Source organism: Rhinichthys klamathensis, unplaced genomic scaffold (genome assembly GCF_029890125.1).
Source record: "Rhinichthys klamathensis goyatoka isolate OS25496 unplaced genomic scaffold, OSU_Roscu_1.1 h1tg000176l_1, whole genome shotgun sequence".
NCBI classification, from domain to species: Eukaryota; Metazoa; Chordata; class Actinopteri; order Cypriniformes; family Leuciscidae; genus Rhinichthys; species Rhinichthys klamathensis.
Window position 1 is genome coordinate 458410 of NW_026606705.1, and position 16268 is coordinate 474677.

The window sequence follows — 16268 nt, forward strand, 5'->3', positions numbered from 1 at the left end:
TCTGGGGATGGTATCCAGGTTGAAGCTAGGCCAAGCCATCACTGTAAAGCAATTTCAAAGAATGCTGGGCCTCATGGCAGCGGCATCCAACATCATTCCTTTGGGCCTTCTACATATGAGGCCCCTTCAGTGGTGGTTAAAAACCAAGGGGTTTTCTCCCAAGGGAAATCCGTTTCGTATGATCAGAGTAACGCGCAGATGCCTTCGTTCTCTACAAATATGGAAGAAACCTTGGTTTCTGTCCCAAGGGCCAGTGTTGGGAGTGTCTTGTCGCCGGAAAACCGTTTCGACAGACGCCTCCCTCACTGGCTGGGGCGCGGTCATGGACGGCCGCTTTGCCAGGGGTCTGTGGCAGGACCATCATCATTCTTGGCATATAAATTGCCTGGAGATGATGGCTGTGTTCAGGGCTCTGAGGAGCTTCCTCCCAGACATCAAAGGTCACCATGTATTAGTACGATCAGACAATACGTCAGTGGTAGCCTATCTGAACCGACAAGGGGGACTCAGATCGCGCCCTCTGTGCAGACTGGCGCATCAGATTATTCTTTGGTCCCAGGGGAAAATACTGTCTATCAGAGTAATGTATATTCCGGGGGTTCAGAATCAGGGAGCAGACATCCTGTCGAGGCAGGGGCTGAGGCCCGGGGAATGGAGACTTCACCCAGAGGTGGTGAAGTTAATATGGGAGAGGTTTGGACCGATGGAAGTGGACCTGTTTGCGTCTCGAGAGACGTCCCACTGTCCACTTTGGTTCTCCCTCTCACATCCAGCCCCACTGGGGTTGGATGCCATGGTACAGGCCTGGCCGAGGCTTCGCCTGTACGCTTTTCCCCCGATCGCTCTGCTTCCGGGAGTCCTGGAGAGGGTCCGTCAGGAGGGCATCAGTTTACTTCTGGTTGCCCCAAGGTGGCCGACCCGAGTATGGTTTTCAGACATAATATCACTCCTGATAGCTCCGCCATGGCAGATTCCTCTGAGGAGGGATCTGTTGTCTCAAGCGGAGGGCACAGTCTTCCACCCTCACCCAGAGCTGTGGAAGCTGTGGGTCTGGCCTCTGAGGGGGTTCAGTACCTAGATGCTGGTCTATCAGCCGGAGTGGTTGAAACCATACTTAGTTCTAGGGCTCCATCTACTAGGAGATTATATGGCCTCAAGTGGAATGTTTTTTCCGCTTGGTGTAGAGAACAGGAGTTAGATCCAGTTAACTGCCCAGTGGCTTCAGTTCTGGAGTTTCTTCAAAATCGTTTCTCTGCGGGTCTCTCCCCTTCCACACTTAAGGTGTACGTGGCTGCCATTGCGGCTTTCCATGCACCTTTGAGTGAGGGGCCTCTGGGGAGGCACCAGTTGGTCATTCGGTTTCTCCGTGGTACTCGGAGGATGAGACCGACAACCAGGTCCAGGGTTCCTACCTGGGACCTGGCAATAGTTCTTGAAGGGTTATCCCTGGCCCCCTTCGAACCTTTGCAGTCGGCTTCGCCTAAGGACTTGACGCTAAAAGTGGTATTTCTCTTGGCTATTACCTCACTTAAGAGGGTGGGAGATCTCCAAGCCCTGGCAGTGACACCAGCTTGCTTGGAGTTTGCCCCTGGCAGAGTAAAAGCTTTTTTGCACCCGAGTCCGGGCTATGTGCCTAAAGTTCCATCTAGTACGGCTCGGTCTACAGTCCTTCAGGCATTCCATCCTCCACCTCATGTGTCGGCAGAAGAAGAGAAGCTTCATTTGCTCTGCCCCGTCAGAGCTTTGAGCGTGTACCTTGAGAGGTCCTCTTCTTGGAGAAGGTCGGACCAATTATTAGTGTGTTTTGGGTCACCTAAGAAGGGGCTCCCAGCATCCAAGCAGACTATTAGTAATTGGATTGTTCAAGCTATTACTGAGGCTTACAAGGTGCGCAACTTGCCTTCACCTTTAGCCGTGAGGGCTCATTCAACTAGAGGCATGGCTTCCTCTAGGGCCCTTCTTTCGGGAGTACCCCTACAGGAGATCTGTGAGGCAGCCGGTTGGGCTACTCCACATACTTTTATTAGGTTCTACAGTCTCCACCTTCCTAGTACGCCTGGTGCACACGTGCTTAGTCCTCGCTGAGTGCCTAGACAGTTTCACTCCGGGACAGGCCTATTCGGTGCGTGGCCTAGTGGGCACTCGTTCCCCAAAGAGTCGATTCTCGACGCAGTGTTAAGTTCCCTCGAAAGGGAACGTCTCGGGTTATGACTATAACCCTTGTTCCCTGAGAAGGGAACGAGACACTGCGTCGTTCTGCCACGCCCCTTAAGGCCTGAGAGCGGCTTGCTTCATCGCTAGGCTAGTTTGTGTTTGTTCCGGCGTAGCTTTTATGCATCCGGTTATGCCGTCACATGTTACGTCATGACGCAACACCAATCAGGATTGGAATAGTTTCATTCATACTTCAGAGGCGCACGCTAAGGGAGCGTCCCCAAAGAGTCGATTCTCGACGCAGTGTCTCGTTCCCTTCTCAGGGAACAAGGGTTATAGTCATAACCCGAGACGTTTTCCATCAACAGCACGTTAAATCATTCATAAACATACATATGCAAACATCACTTGATAGTTGGATAATCCGTTGTTCTTAAAGATTCTTAAACCCTGGTGGCGCTTGTAAATAAAACACACTTGAAAGTAGTCCTATAACGTTACCTTTACTTTCATTTTCGGAACACAATATGTTCGATCAAATTTACTAAACCGACGGTAGGTATTTTGTAAAAATCGTAAAAGGAAAAAGAAGCGCTGTATGTAGATATGAAGAGTCGAAACGCATTTGTTTTTTTTTTTGTTTCACTATAACGGAAAGACCAGGCAGGCATGCGCTGTGCACGAGAGAACTCACTGGTAACCACAGCAACCGTTTTTTTTTTTACACTTTTACCTGTTTACAATAAATTAACAGCACTTGCCAAAACCATCTCAAATTCAAATGTCTCTTTTAATGTAGGTTTCAAACATCAAAAGGGTAAAGAAAATTAACTCTCGTCTTTCATGTTCTTCCTTTTGCTAATATTCTGTCATTCATCTTCCTCTGTCTTTTCTGCAAACCAAGACTCTTCCTTTGGTTAAAAACTGTTTAAAAAATGTCCTGTTCAGGAAAATGCATCAATCTTGTGGTTCTGATGATGAATCCAGTGTGTTTGTGGAGATTTACATTTACATTTATTCATTTAGCAGACGCTTTTATCCAAAGCGACTTACAAATGAGAACAATAGAAGCAGTTAAACTAACAGTAGGACAACAATATGTAAGTGCTATAACCCCTCTCAGTTTAATTTAACGCAGTCCCCCCCCTTTTTTTTTCTTTTTTTTTTTTTTTTTAAGAAATAAAAATAGACTAGAATAGAAGAGAAAGTGTTAGTATTACTGGATCAAGTGCTGCCGAAAAAAATGCGTCTTCAGCCGTTTCTTGAAAGTGGCTACGGTCTCAGAAGACTCTGGATTGAGTTAGGCAGATCATTCCACCAACAGGGAACAGTCATGGTAAAGGTCAGAGAAAGAGATTTTGTGCCTCTCTGAGATGGTACCAGACGACATTCGCTTGCAGAGCGCAGGTTTCTTGATGGCACATAAGTATGAAGTAATGAGTTTAGGTAAAGGGAGCAGTGCCAGTGGTTGTTCTGTAGGCAATCATCAGTGACATGAAGCAGTAATACTGTAGTCCAGCATCTGATCTCTAAAGAGCTTCATGGGTAAAGATGGCGCTAGATTACTGTTAAATAGCCTTCAGGTCTGAGATCAGAACTGTGCAAAATAGGCCTACATGCATGCTTTTGTTTAGATTTGGCACAGCAGGTTTCATCTCCATATCGGTCTCAGATGGTGATGGATTCATCATCTAGTGTCAAAGCTGCTCAGATCCTGGAGAAAATATTAGCGGAGCCTTTTCTGCTCTTCTTTACTGAGAAGATCGGCAGATGAAAATACACACATTTATGTAGAAGTCTTCTTTAATCGCTGCATATAGTTTTCATACTAGCTCAAGAAAATTGTTTATCTAACATATCTAATATTTATCACAGGGGATTGTAAGTAATGTGAGAATATGTGTGTAAAGTGTGTAATATCTGCTCTTCTCTCATGTGAAACTGTGAGGTGTTCTGAACACGACATAGAGAGAGTGCAGTCGAGCGATAGTGTCCCCCTGAACATATCGAACCCCGGGACAAAACATCATCTACAGAAAGAGAAAACATCCCAACATCACTATCAGCATCAGAGAAGCTCAGAGCGGCAGTATCAGCTGATGTCCTGATGGCGTTGCAAGCCGACACTAAGAACGGGTCCTTCACGCTACTGGCCACTGGGAGTGAGTACATGGAAAGATACCGGCTCGACACGAAGGCTATAGAATCTAGCGAACGTGTTTGGTGTCGCCCAGCCGCAGCTCTACAGATATCTGTCAGCGAGGCGCCTTGAGCCAACACCCAGGGGGAAGCAACACTTCTAGTGGAGTGCGCTCACAACCCGAACTGGAAGTCATGTCTTGGGACTGGTACACCAAGATAATAGCATCCACTATCCGGTGGGCTAACCTCTGCTTGGAGACAGCCTCTCCTTCTGCTGGTCTCTGTAACAGACGAAGAGCTCGTCTGAGGTCCTAAAGCTTTGCGTTTTGTCCACGTATAAACGCAAGGAGCGGACAGGACAGAGAAACGCCAGGGCTGGGTCTGCCTCCTCCGAAGGCAGCGCTTGCAGGTTCACCACCTGGTCCCTGAAGGGAGTGGTGGAAACCTTGGGCACATATCCAGGCCGGGGTCTCAGGATCTCTAAAGAGCTTGAGAGTTGGCCAGCACGAATTCTAGGCACAGTTCGTCGACCGAGAATGCTTGTAGATCCCCTACCCTCTTGATGGACGCCAGAGCAGAGCAGTCAGAATAAGCCGGCGGGACGGGCTGGGGAGCGCTAGGTATGAAACCATACCAATCAGGTCATAGGAACCAGAGTCGTACCCGCAGTGGGGAAGCGAGCTGGAACGCATCGACCCGACTCGGGAGACTCGCTGGGGGGCTCTGAGTGTGCGGTGTGACCACTGACCTGGATCCACGGATGGACAGAGGGTGCGAGCATGGCTTTCAAATCTGAATCTGATTCAGCATGAGCACACACCACTACAATGGGAAGCTCACCATCATCTTCATTTCCAAAGCATTGAATGGCATACATGCACTTTTATGATGGATGGATGCGCTTTGATGGACTTCCAAAAAAATACACCCATTCACTCCCATTATAAAGCTTGGAAGAGCCAGGACATTTTTTTAATATAACTCCAATTGAATTCGTCTGAAAGAAGAAAGTCATATACACCTAGGATGACTTGAGGATGAGTAAATCATCATATCTCTTTACATGTGCACATCGTGTTTTGACTTCACCAGGGCCGAAGTAATCAATTCCTGTGTTTGTAAAGGGGGGCAGATAAGGGGTTATACAGTCATGAAGTAAATCTTTTGTTGACCTGCTTTCCCTCCGACACATTTAAGAAAGGTACAGTGGTGAATTAAACTTCTTGCCAGATTGTTTGCGCTGGGTAACCGGTTGTGTTTGTGTAATTTGGTGGCCATTATTCTGGTGAACATGTTTTAAAATTAGTCTGGCGATATGAGAATGTCTAGGCAGAATGGTCGGGTTTTTTAGTTCTATTGGCATTGGTGCACGAACTTTGCATATATATTATTTGTAGTGAATCCTAGCATAAATAACGTCCTTTTAGTGTCGGTGATAGTCGGTTTGTTATAACCCCTTAATTTGTGGTTTTACTTGTGCCATCTTAATGCAGTCAGTCAGGAAATCATTACTCTGCATTGCACACCACTGATGTGAAACCTTTTTCTTTTCTGAAAGTGTGAGAACAGATCTGACATCACTGAATTTATACAGTTATTATGGTAATGATGAGAGTTTCTGCCATAGGTGTCATTTACACTGGGGACGCTGGGGACATGTCCCCACCACTTTTTGAAATGGCTGATTTCGTCCCCACCACTTTTTGAAAGCATTTGGTTAAAATGTTTTGAAAAATCAAGCGAACCAAGAAATGTTAAAGGTTTATTTGCACAAAATAAAACATGCAATGCAGTTTAGATACAGAAATAAACCATGCACATTGTCCAAAAAAATAAACTATTACTGATTCTAAAATTACCCAAAAACATGCATGCATGTTGGTTTCATCATCAGAAGTTTCGCAGTCAGACATGTTGTCAGCGAGTCGCGCTATCAACAGCTGATCGGAACGTGCGCACTGTTGACAGCAGCGCGGATTGATAGAAATGGATAGAAAATAGTGCCGATTAAAACTGAGGTATTAATTTTGACCGGCGTGTTTTTTTGTGTGGTAAACTAATCAAGATTTGAAATGCAAATAATTTTTTCACGTAAAAACGCACAGTTTTGTGGCCCCGGAAAATAACCGGGAGTACTTTATCTTTATTGACAACAGAGTGGGTCAGTGTGTATGCACTATAGTGCTGGTAAGGATTGCATACAACTTCATGTCTTAAATGGGCGAACTAACCCTTTAATGTCGAGCCCTGTACAGTATGGTGCTTCGGTTGAGCTGGTGTTGCAGGGACTGTTACATGTGCAGTCGACATTGTTGAGGGTTTTATGCGGAGTATTTTCGTGTTGTTGACTGGCTTACGCAATGCCCATTTTTGATGCGCCATTATTCAATATTTTTCCCGTCCTGCTGTAATGTTTTTTTCATCCGATCTTTTGTCCCCACCACTTTTCAACACAAACTGACGCCCCTGGTTTCTGCGAGAAAATGCACATATAATCACATAATTTCTTAATTTTACTGCTGTTTATTTGATCTTAAAAAAACATTTATCGCTGAAGACATCAGTTGACATTTTTAATAAATCAAGCTTTATGTGCCACAGAAGAGATTTACATTTATATTTTCTCTTGAAAACAGCTTATATAATGCTCCTCTGGAAAAATATATCATGTGTAAAGGTATAGCCAGACACAATGTTCATTTATATCACGAGTCCTGCTGGTCTGATGATATTAAAGCTTTTGTTTGCATTAAGAAGAAGCTGTTTGCTGTTCTTTTTGAATAAGGACATTGGCTCATTCACTGTATACATGTAAAAACTGCAGTTGCTCTAACACTAGCATGCATATTGTTAATTGATATTGAATTAATAAACATTGCATTAAAGACGGTGGCAGTAGTTTGATATTTGACTGCATATTGACTAAACTGCATAAACCTGAATGATCACCACTGCCATTAAAGACTGTTTAAGTTTCAGTGGTGCTGAATAAAAGACATGATGATGTCTGAGACAGTTATCTATTTTAATTTGTGTTTCCAGACAGCAATGCTTAATTTACTGGCAGTGCAAAGCTCACTCAGATTGTAAAACAAAGCAGAAATGTGTCATTTAGCTGATTTTTGATTCATCAGAGCTCCATGTTTCGCTGCTCTCCATCCTTTCTGCTGTCCACGATGGTAAATGATTCCTCCTGAAACAAATGTAGCCAGAAAAAACACAAACACAGCCAGTCCAACACCAGCGAACATCAACACACGCTCAGTCACCGTCACTCCATCTACAGAGACAGAATACAACTCACATTTATATACAACCAGACAGTATTACTGTAACTCCAGCAGAGCAGTTAAAACATGAACAATCAAACCCACATGTTACCTGGGACGTCATCTTCTTCTTTTGGCTCTTCTGTGACAAATATACCGGTAAATATATGATCAGTTTATCATACAAAAACAGAAAACATTAAAACAATAACTACAATAAACAAATAAACAGTTTTAGTTGTTAGCTGTATATGTGAGCGTCCATTAAGATGAGATTCTGTCATTTTTATCCTTCATGCGATAGAAATTATGCATAATAATTAAAAGTAGTCCTAAAACAAGACTTTATAACAACAACAAAAAAGAGACTCAATTAACCGTAAGATTTGGGTTAGTTATGAGCACTAAAAAAAAAAATCAGGTTTATTTTATTCCACAATCATCACTTGGGAAACACAGTTAAATTCATATCTCTTAAAACAAAACCTATGTTCAGATCATCTTGAGTGATGCATCTTACCCCCAACACTGATAAGTTTGTTAAGATAATGGAAAAAACTGAAATCTGGTACCTTCAATCTCCAGTCTGATGGGTTTGTCGAAGTGCATCTCTGGAGCATCAGACTTTATTCCACAGAAATAAAGTCCTGAATCTGACTCTGTTACTCCAGTAATAGTTAAAGAGACTCTGGTGATCGAACTGTCTGCAGTAATGTTCATACGATTGCTGTTTGGATTGTAGTTGTTCAGGAGTTTTCTCCCGGTTTTGTCCGTCTCTGCAGAAATCAGCAGAACGAGTTCTTCAGATCTGAGACGATACCAGGCGACTTCATATCTGTTCCTCATGCTGCAGTTCAGAGTGATGTTTTCTCCCATCCGAACTCTCAGAACAGAAGATCCTCCAACTGACAAATCTGGAGAGACATTGATAAACACACTTTCCTTTTTAACTGTTGATGATAATAGCTACTGTATTTGAGGATGATATGTTAATTTCATGAATGTTTGAGATAGAATATATTTACCACTGGATGTGATTTGCATAATCCCATAAGAAAATACACAGAAGAAAATGACTTTCTCCATTGTGTCTGTTGTCCTTCACGGTGTCTATCAAACTAAGGTTTCAGCTCAATGCAGAGGCACTGAAACCACAAAGTGTGTCCACTTCCTTCCAGAGAAATATAAAGCATTTAATAATAGTCGCTTACATTGAGTTTCATCTGTTGCGAACCCCACCTTGAGGTCAACTCAACAGATGACAATGACCTTTTTCAATAAAACAGTGAGAGACAAGAGTTTGCTGTCAAGTGGTCCTCTGCGTTGTTTTTATTTAACATAGTTTTCAACACCATGAAGAAAAAGCAGTATTGAAACAGCACTCTCAACTATGAATAAATATAAATCTACATTTAAATAAATAATCAAATACTGTACTATATATAAATAAAAATATATTATAGGCCTATATACATTTCTGATAATGCCAGGTATGGTTGGTCATTTTGGTTATGCTTTTAACTCGTGGCTAGATTATGTTCCCTCAACATGTGAAGTCATGGCCATGAGAAAAATATGTCGTTCTCTCAACATAGGATCACGGCTTTACATCACGTGGCCTCTGTCGTGATTCTGCCCTCGTGTCCTTGATTTTCTCTAGCCTTGAGGCAGGATCATGACAGACCCATGTTTTGTGTGCAAGCACATGGCCTTTTGTTTGGGCCATGTGCTTGTGTTGTCTCATCACTTCACCCCGTCCCCTTGTTCTCCTCGTTAGTCATTATTGCTTCATCTGTGTCACCTGCTGTCATTATCAGTTTCTCCCTATTTAATCCCCTTGTGTTTGCTGTCCTGTGCCGGGTCATTTTCATACCTTGTTTAACCTTGTGAGTATCCTGTCAAGAGTATTATCTTGTGAAGGTTCTGATTCTATATTTGCTGTTTGTTTATCGTCTAGTTATCGGTCTAGTAATAGTCTAGTTTAGTCACTCTTTGTCCTGTCCATGTTTTGCCCCCTCGTGGGTTTTGTTTCCCCTGGTTGTTGTCAAATAATAAACTGTGTCAAGCATCCTGTCTGCGCTTGGGTTTGTCCTCAAAATCATAACAGAATGAACAGGCCAATACAGAACCCAGCAGACAGTGTGTCTTTTCCCGCTATACTACAGCCGACTGACCAGGAACTATGGTGGCAGTCGGCTGTCGCCGACAGTTTGAATGGCAAGCTTCCTTTCCCTCCCCAGGGTGAGTTGACCCTGAGGAGATACGCCCAGGTCGTGGACTAGAGGAGGTTTTTCTTGACGGAGATCCTGGTCAATTGCTACCTCATCGCGGGTCTCAATGTCCCCCCTCCTCTAGCTGAACGGGAGAGATTGGTCCGCCGCCCGTTCCGCAATATGGTGGACTGTTTGTCTCGGAAGGAGCTGCAGGGTCCCACCATGTCTTCACCTCCTGCCACACTACCAGTGATTCCAGAGGGTCGTATGTTAGCCGTCGCAACGCTTGGGGACCAGGCTTGTTCCACCACGAATCCTGAGACACCATCTGTATCCATCAGTCTTCGCGGAAAACGTGGAAGGCGCTTGTCGTGGGAGTCGGAGTCATCCTCCACGGAATCCTCCTTGCCTGCGGTGGGCTCCCCAGTTCCAGCAACGGCCCCTGCTGCGCCCCCCTTACCGGTCACAAGTCTGGCTACGGTCTCTGCTCCGCGACCCAGGAAGAAGAAGAGGAAAAAGGGAGCCTCTTGTCCTCCGTCTATGTCTCCCCCTGAGTCCGCGATGGCTCTCCAACCCACCGCTGTAACCGAGAGCGCTGTTCCTGAGCCTGCTGCTGTAAGCGCAGTTCCAGACTTTGCTGCAGGAGACGCTGTTCCTGAACCTGCTGCAGAAAGTGCAGTTCCCCAGTCTGCGTTGGAGAGATTTGTTCCAGAGGCTGCTGCAGAGAAGGCTGTTTCTGAACCTGCAACAAAGAGAGCTGTATCTGAGTCTGCAGTCGTGAGAGCTGAGGAGAGAGCCGCGGCCGATTCTGCTGCTAAAGCAGTATTACAGTCTGTTTCAGCTCGTCAGGAAATGCCTGTCGTCATTGCTGCCAAGACCCTGTCGGATTATTTATCACGTCTTGTCAAGATCCTAGAAGTCCCTGTCAGACTTGTCTTATCCCCGGACCCCGTGCCTAGAGCTGCAGAGAGCGCTGATCCCAAGCCAGATGCAGAGAGCGCTGATCTCAAGCCAGATGCAGAGAGCGCTGATCTCAAGCCAGATGCAGAGAGCGCTGATCCCAAGCCAGATGCAGAGAGCGCTGATCCCAAGCCAGATGCAGAGAGCGCTGATCCCAAGCCAGATGCAGAGAGCGCTGATCCCAAGCCAGATGCCGAGAGCACTGATCTCAAGCCAGCTGCAGAGAGCTCTGTTCCTGAGTCAGCTACTTTCAACGCCACTACAGAATCAGAAACGAGGAGTGTCGATTCTGCTTGGGGAAGCGTTGATTCCGGGTCTGCTTCTGAGAGCTCAGTTCCTGTTCCCGCTCCCCAGCCGCCTGCTACACCCCCTGTCTTGTGCCCTGTTCCTTTACCTGCTGTTCCCCTGGTCAGGATTCCTGTTTCGCCGCCTTCTGTATCCTCTGTGTCGGTATCTGTTGCTGCACCCACTTCTGCAGTACCCCTGTGTGTTTCCCCGGTCACCCCTAAGCCCCGGACTGTTTCCCCCAAGACCCCTCCCCGTGTGTCCCCGTCCAAGCCTTCCCGGATTCCTTGTCCCCAGCCCTCATCCCGTGGACCTAAGCCCCCAAGCACTCCAATCCACCCTGGACCACCCCCCATGAACTGTGTTTCCTCCGACCCCTCTTCCATGTTTATTATTTTTGATGTGTCATCCCAACCCTGTTATCGTTTTTTTCATGTATGCCTTTGTTGTTGTTCGTCATGTTTTGTTGGTTTGTGTCTATGTCTCAGTCTGTCATGTCCCGTGTTTGATGTCCCCTTGAGGAGCGTCTGGAAGCCGCTCCTTAAAGTGGGGGTTCTGTCATGATTCTGCCCTCGTGTCCTTGATTTTTCTCTAGCCTTGAGGCAGGATCATGACAGACCCATGTTTTGTGTGCAAGCACATGGCCTTTTGTTTGGGCCATGTGCTTGTGTTGTCTCGTCACTTCACCCCGTCCCCTTGTTCTCCTCGTTAGTCATTATTGCTTCCTCTGTGTCACCTGCTGTCATTATCAGTTTCTCCCTATTTAATCCCCTTGTGTTTGCTGTCCTGTGCCGGTTCATTTTCATACCTTGTTTAACCTTGTGAGTATCCTGTCAAGAGTATTGTCTTGTGAAGGTTCTGATTCTATATTTGCTGTTTGTTTATCGTCTAGTTATCGGTCTAGTAATAGTCTAGTTTAGTCACTCTTTGTCCTGTCCATGTTTTGCCCCCTCGTGGGTTTTGTTTTCCCTGGTTGTTGTCCAATAATAAACTGTGTCAAGCATCCTGCGCTTGGGTTCATCCTCAAAATCATAACAGCCACGACATAAGGATGACATTACCTCAAAAAAAATGATTTAGTTGCAACAACTTATCACATTCCCACGAGTTAATATGATGTTCTCACGAATTAATATCTCACAGCCACGAGAAAACTAAGTGAACCAAACATGTCCCCTCCTGGTTAATGAAACTGCTTCTAACCACAGGTCGAGATCTGTCATTCCAAACACACAACTTTGCAATACTGTTTGCGAATGTTCGTTGGAACGATGGTTTCGGGAAACACGACTCGTTGAACTGATGATAACGACGGAACTTCCGACCATAGTTGGCTAACAATGCTTCTGGGAAACACAGCCCAGAGAGAGGTCAGTTGCACAGGTTGCACATTTGTAAGTGCTTATCAATATCTAAATGGTACATATTAGAACCTTTTTAAAGGGTACCGTCCCAGTGACGGCTTTTGTACCTTTTTTCTGAAAGTGTGGGCCGGACACATCCATACACTCTAAAAAATGATGGGTTGTTTCAACAGAAATTTAGAATGTAAGGGATGAGAAGAATCCTCTATAATAACCAACCTATAATTTACCCTTTTTTTTCTTTTCTTTTTTTTTAACTTAATTTGGCAATCGGTTTTATTATTTCAGGCAAAGTCAAAGATTATGTGGATGAGACTTATATATATATAATAAAATGACTCTCTGACGAGTGACGACACGGGGGGGAATGAAGATCTGAAAGAGGAAACACAACATGTGTTTGAAAGAAATGTTTTACCTTTCTGCGAAAGTCTTCGTGTCACTAGTAAACAGAACTGAGGTGTTTCCGGGACCAAACCGTTGTTTCAACCCATGTTTGGGTCAAATTTGGACAAACCATATTTTTAGAGTGATGTGTGGAGTCCTGCATGGAGTCGGGCCATTCCTCTGCATTTCCAGCTGCCAATGTCATTGGCACAAATCCTTTCTTTAAGCCTTAAAAGGAGACCAAACCGCTCGTACCAAACGAAGGCGCTGGTTTTCGCGGGTATACACACACACACACACTACTTTATTTGCCCTTCTAAAGTCAGCATGACATTTGTCATCACCCCTACCTCATATTTTGTGGTTTTAGTTGCAACAAGATAATGCAGTCAGTCAGGAAATCATTACTCTGCATTGCATGACAATGATGTGAAACCTTCTCTCTGAAAGTGAGAGAACAGATCTAACATCTCTGAATTTACAGTTATGTGAAGAGGTTTAGCTTTGCTAATGATGATGTTTTCTGCCAGAAAATGCACATATAATCACATCATTTCTTGGTTTTACTGCTGTTTATTTGTTCAGATCTCCCAACAACACATTTTTCATTGAATTCATCTGACATTTTTATTAAATCAAGCTTTATGTGCCACAGAAGAGATTTACATTTATATTTTCACTATGAAAACAGCTTATATGTACATATTAATGCTACTCTAGAAAAATATATAATGTGTAAAATAGCCAGACACAATGTTGATTTTTATCACGAGTCCTGCTGGTCTAATGGTTTTAAAGCTTTTGTTTGCATTAAGAAGAAACTGTTTGCTTTGAAAAACACTACATTAAAGACAGCACTTTAAAATCTAACTGAACATTTACTGAATCACACAAACCTGAATAATCCCCACAACCATTAAAGCCGGTTCAAGTTTCACTGGTGCTGAATCAAGGCGACCTTTACCACAACATCTCAGCTTCAGTTTTCTTGAAGTGAAATCTGACAAACAGGAAAAGCATCTGAGCCAAAGTTGTCTGTTGCCATTTGTGTTTCCCTACAGCAAAGCTTATTTTACTGGCAGTGCAAAGCTCAGATTGTCAAATAAAGCACATGATTGTGTCATTTAGCTGATTTGTGGCTCATCATAGATGCACGTTTTGCTGCTTTCCATCCTTTCTGCTGTCCGCGATGGTAAATGATTCCTCCTGCGACGACTGTAGCCAGAAAAAACACAAACACAGCCAGTCCAACACCAGCGAACATCAACACACGCTCCGTCACCGTCACCTCGTCTACAGAGACGGAAGAGTTAATCACATTGATACAACATTTAGTGCCGGATCTCCACAGAAGAGCAGTTACAACAAATAGAAAAAATAATTGAACAAGCAAAACATTACCTGTGATTTCAACTTCTGCATTCGTCTCTTCTATTACAAAAAGACCTGTGAATATATTATATGTTTATCCATAAATATATGAACACACACACAAAAACCTGCTTCTGTAACTTTAGTTTTTATGACCATTTTTTTAATTGCCTCAATTAACTGTAAAATTTGGGTTAGTTAAGCAATGTCTAATGCTAAGTTTATATCTTCTCATGTACTGCATGCTGTCAGTCACAACACAAACCACTAAATCATGTTCAGATCTCGTCTTGAGTGGCTCATCTTACCCACTCCCTCCTACATTGTCTAGTTTGTGATGATATGATGGGGAAAACTGAAATCTGGTACCTTCAATCTCCAGTCTGATGGGTTTGTCGAAGTGCATCTCTGGAGCGTCAGACTTTATCCCACAGAAATAAAGTCCTGAATCTGATTCTGTTACTCCAGTAATAGTTAAAGAGACTCTGGTGACCCAACTGTCTGCTGTAATTTTCACACGATTGCTGTTTGGATTGTAGTTGTTCAGGAGTTTTCTCCCGTTTTTGTCCTTCTCTGCAGAAATCAGCAGAACGAGTTCTTCAGATCTGAGAAGATACCAGGCGACTTCATATCTGTTCCTCATGCTGCAGTTCAGAGTGATGTTTTCTCCCGTCCGAACTCTCAGAACAGAAGATCCTCCAACTGACAAATCTGGAGAGACATTGATAAACACTCATCCTTTTAGAGTATGTTTATATCTATTGAATTTGAGGATATGTTAATTTTATGAATGCTTAAAATAGAATATATTTACCACTGGATGTGATTTGGTTAATCCAACAAGAAAATACACAGAAGAAAATGACTTTCTCCATTGTGTCTGTTGTTCGTAAAGGTGTTGATAAAACGATAGGTTTCAGATCAATGCAGAGACACTTAAACCACAGTGTTTCCACTTCCGTCAGAGAAATATGAAGCATTGAATAATAGTCTCTATCAGTTCAAGTGTTGCAACTTTCGTATTTGTACTTTTCCCCTAATAATAATCATAATGAATGCTATTGTTGTTTTTATCGCAACCTGTACACATCTTATAACATCTCAAAAATGTGTTATATCTGGTTTACTTTAGCTTGCAAAGAAACTTGGTGAGGAAATCTTGGCTATAAGTGTGTGTAGATCTGTGAGTCCATGATCATAAATATTACAGGTTTCATACAAGTTAAGCTCTATTCTGGGAGATGAATGAATTATTTTACATGAAATATTACATAAAAAGTTATTTACAAAAATGTACAAATACAAATGATGTTGGTTCTCGGTTCACATGTCATCACTGCATTACTGTGCATGTGTTTTCTGAAGGACTGAAGGAGGAAGTCTATTTTTCTGAGGTAATGTAAGACAGGAAGCTTACGCAGCAATTCTGAAAAGGTGAAAAACATCAGTGATGAAAGGAAAGACGCTCAAAGCTTTTTAAGCAGGCAGTTATTTATTAACATTTAAATATACAGACGGGAACAACTTTATCAAGTATGACCATATCAACAGTTCATTTCCCTCTTATACCCTGAGCAAAGCAATCCTGAGCAACAGAAAATAACTGAATGAAAACTAATGGACAATAAACCTAAAACTATCCCAACAATACTCCAGCATGATGGATTGATTCTGACAGATACTGTAGACATTAGCATACTGAAATGAGGAAGACATGTTCAATTCACATAGTTTTAAAGGGATTACCGTATACTGGAGAGCTGTATCACCATATTCACTCAGATCTACAATAATCTACAGATCTACAATGCTTGATCTGCAATATCCCTTCAAAGCAGAATAGTACAAAAACCACAATATCTGTCCTCATAAGACATGACTGCTCACATTTTGGAGATTTTAGATGATAAAAAACGTCACACGTTCACAGTGAGGTCATGAAAAAGCCATTACAATAGGAGTGTAAAGGTCATCAAACACTGTGCTTCTCTTGGCTTCTGAGCACCACATACAGCTCTGCATAATGTTTAGAGCAGCTAGAGTTTATTTTTAAACCTGAGAATTTGTTTTTTCCTGAATATGAATATATTCGCAATTCCATTTCATATAAAAATAGGTCATTA